General features: G+C 50.4%; 1 protein-coding gene across 1 annotated transcript in view; it reads left to right on the top strand.

Annotated features, from left to right (window-relative positions):
- Nucleotides 1–3,473: 3,473 nt before the first annotated feature.
- The window catches only part of wdr90 (WD repeat domain 90), a 69,609-nt gene continuing 69,399 nt past the window's right edge, over nucleotides 3,474–3,683 (top strand). Inside the window, exon 1 of the mRNA XM_048609666.1 lies at nucleotides 3,474–3,608. The gene's annotated coding sequence lies outside the window, so the exon portion shown is untranslated. The remainder of the gene's footprint in view (nucleotides 3,609–3,683) is intronic.

Here is a 3,683-nt window from a genome sequence, read left to right as displayed (position 1 = left end):
TAGATGGGACGGTGGTGGGTGAATGCAGGTAGGGAGTGGTGGGGATTGGTCAGTGGGATGGGCAGGGCGGATAGGTGGGATAGAAGATGGACAGATTGTGTCACGTCAAGGAGGCAGGGATGAGAGGGAGGGTTGGACATGGGATGGGGCCGGGGTGGGGAGTCTTTAAAACTGGTGAATTCCATGTTTAGGCCATCGGGCTGTAGGCTCCTGAGGCAGAATATGAGCTGCTGCTCCTCCAGTTTGTGTGTGGTGTCATTGTGACACTAGAGGAGGCCCAGGGTGGACATGTCACCGAGGGAGTGGGAGGAGGAGTTAAAATGGTGAACGGAAGGTGTTGTCATTTGTCGTGTACCCAGCGCAGGTGCTCTACGAAATGGTCTCCAAGTCTACGCTTGGTCTCACTGATGTAGAAGCGGCCATGTCAGGAGCAGTGGATACAGTAGACCAAGTTGGCGGATATATGGGTGAACCCCTGTCTGATGTGAAAGGTTTGCTTTGAGTCTTAAATGGAGGTGAAGGGGGAGGTGTAGGGGCAGGAGTAGCACCTCCTGCGGTTGCAGGGAAAGGTCCTTGGGGTGGTGGGGCTAGTGGGGAGTGTGGAGCTAATGAGGGAGTTGCGGAGAGAGCAGATAGGGGTGTGGAGGGAAATATCTCTTTAGTCATTTCTAACTGCCGTCGCGACATTGATTGCCTCAATCTCTCCACCCCTCTCACTCACTCCAACCTCTCCACCATGAAATGTGCAGCCCTGCGTTCCATCCATTCCAACCCTAACCTCACCCTCAAACCCACGGACAAGGGGCTGCAATAGTGGTATGGCACACTGACCTTTACATCACTGAGGCCAGGCGCCAACTCTCTGACACCTTCTCCTACCGCCCCCTCGATTATGATCCCACCCCTGACCACCAAACCATCATCTCTCAGACCATTCATAACCTCATCACCTCAGGTGATCTCACACCCACAGTCTCCAACCTCATCGTTCCCTAACTCCGCACTGCCCGTTTCTATCTCCTTCCCAAAATCCACAAACCTGACTGCCCCAGCTGACCCATTATCTCTGCCTGCTCCTGTCCAGCTGAACTCATCTCCGCTTACCTTGACTCTGTCTTTTCCCTCCCTGGTCCAGGAATTCCCCACCTACATCCAGGAGACGATCCATGCCCTCCACCTCCTCCAAGACTTCCAATTCCCTGGCCCCCAACACTTCATCTTCACTTTGAATATCCAAACCCTGTACACTTGTATCCTTCTTGCAGATGGCCTAAAAGCTTTCCACTTTTCCCTCTCCCGAAGGCCCAACCAGTCACTCTTCACTGACACCCTCATCCACTTAGCAGAACTTGTCCTTACCCTGAACAACTTCCCTCTGAACTTCTCCCACTTCCTACAGACTAAGGGGGTGGCCATGGACACCCACATAGGCCCAAGCTATGCCTGTCTCTTCATAGGATACGTCGAACAGCCCCTTTTCCGCTGCTACACTGGCACCATCCCCCACCTCTTCCTCTGCTATATCGATGACGGTATTGGCACCGCCTCATGCTCACATGAGGAGCTTGATCAGTTCATCAACTTTACTAACACCTTTCACCCCAACCTCAAATTCACCTGGACCGTCTCTGATATCTCTCTCTCCTTCCTGGACCTCTCCATCTCCATCTCTGGCAACCACCTTGAAACTGACTATTTCAAGCCACCGACTCCCACAGCTACCTAGACTACAGCTCCTTTCACCCGCCCTCCTGCAAGAATGTGATCTCCTACTCCCAATTCCTCCGCCTCTACCACATCTGCTCCCAAGATGGAGCGTTCCACTCACAGACATCTCAGGTGTCCTTCTGTTTCAAGGACCGCAACTTGTCCCCCGACTACAGTGATCATAAATGCCCTCCCTGCATCCATAGCATTTCCCACACTTCTGCTCTCAAACTCCCTCCCCCCAACAAAAATAAAGACAGAATCCCCCATATGCTCACATATCAACCCATCAACCTCTGCATCCAATGTATCATTCTCCGCCACTTCCGCCACCTACAATCTGACCCCACAACCAAAGCGATATTTCCCTCCCACCCCTATCTGCCTTTCATAGGGACCGCTCACTCCGCAACTCCTTTGTCCGCTTCACACTCCCCAATAACACCACCACACCCAGCACCTTTCCCTGCAAACGCAGGAAGTGCTACACCTGCCCCTACACCCCTCCCCTCACCTCCATTCAAGGCCCAAAACAAACATTTCATATCAGATAGGGATTCACCTGTACATCCGCCAACTTGGTCTATTGTATCTGCTGCTCCCGACGTGGCCTCCTCTACATCGATGAGACCAAGCACAGACTCGGAGACCATTTTGTAGAGCAGCTGCGGTTTGTATGCAACAAATGACAAAACCTTCTGGCCGCCAACCATTTTAACTCCCCCTCCCACTCCCACTCCCTGGGTGACATGTCCATTCTTGGCCTCCTCCAGTGCCACAATGACACCACACGCAAACTGGAGGAGCAATACCTCATACTCCGCCTTGGGAGTCTACAGCCCAATGGTCTAAACGTGGAATTCACCAGATTTAAAATCTCCCCAAACCCAGCGTCATCCCATGTCCAAACCTCTCCTCCATGCCTCCTTGACCTGACACGACCTATCCGCTCGTCCCACCTCACTGACCAATCGCCACCAATTCCTACCTGCACTCACCTATCACTACGTCCCCTAGCCCCACCCCTCCTCTATTTATTTACCAGCTCCCTTCCCTTACCCCATTTCTGAAGGGTCCTGACCTGAAATGTAAGATGTCCTGCTCCTCTGATGCTGTCTGCTGTGTTCCTAAGCTCCACACTGTATTGTCTTTGACTCCTTGCTATCTCCTCAGAACATTACCTGGATCTCTGGATTAAAAGTCCAGCAATAATACCACTAGGCCATTGCCTGCCCTCTGCTATGATCTAATGGCAGGGCAGACATGATGGAACAAATTCTGCTCTAACATCTTATTAACCACTCCCCAGTGAACTGGAAGTTAAATTTAAAGTAATGTGAAAAAGAAGCAAGGGTAAATTAGGAAAATCTTTTTCACTTGGCGAGTACTTAGTGTGTAGAATGCATTGCTTGAAAATGTGGTGGAGGCAGATTCAATGAGTCATTGAAGAGAACATTGAATGGTTATTGAGATAGAAATACTGCATGAGGGAATGGGAACACAGGCAGGAGTTGGCACTGGGTAATGATGCTCATTTAGGCTGAATGGTGTCCTTCTACATCAAAATATATTTGTGATCCTGTTAATTGTTCAAATGCTTTATTTTTCATTTTTTAAATGCTAATGAGTATAGATCCAACTTATGCAAAGTCAAAAGATCGTAATGTTTATTTTCATCTATCTTCAGAAGTAAACATTAGACAATATTACAACATTTGGACATTAAATTGGGATGCCATTCTGACACATGAACTCAAACACGCTCATTCGCAATGACGTCAGTCTCCTTATTCGGAAGGATGGGGAAAGGCGCGGGCAGCGTCATGATGTAACTGCGCGATGACGCAGAACGCTTGCTCCGCTGTTGGGAGTCGCGCGGCGACTGGCGGTGGCGGTTAACGGTCAGTGGTGGGGATGTCATTGAGGGGGTCATGTTGGGGTCAGTTTAGAGGAGAGGAGAGGAGAGGGGGAGAGGG

The sequence above is a fragment of the Rhincodon typus genome, chromosome 21 (genome assembly GCF_021869965.1).
Source record: "Rhincodon typus isolate 14 chromosome 21, sRhiTyp1.1, whole genome shotgun sequence".
In the NCBI taxonomy this organism is placed as follows: domain Eukaryota; kingdom Metazoa; phylum Chordata; class Chondrichthyes; order Orectolobiformes; family Rhincodontidae; genus Rhincodon; species Rhincodon typus.
Note: the sequence above shows the minus strand (reverse complement) of the source record. Positions and strands in the feature narration are given on the sequence as shown.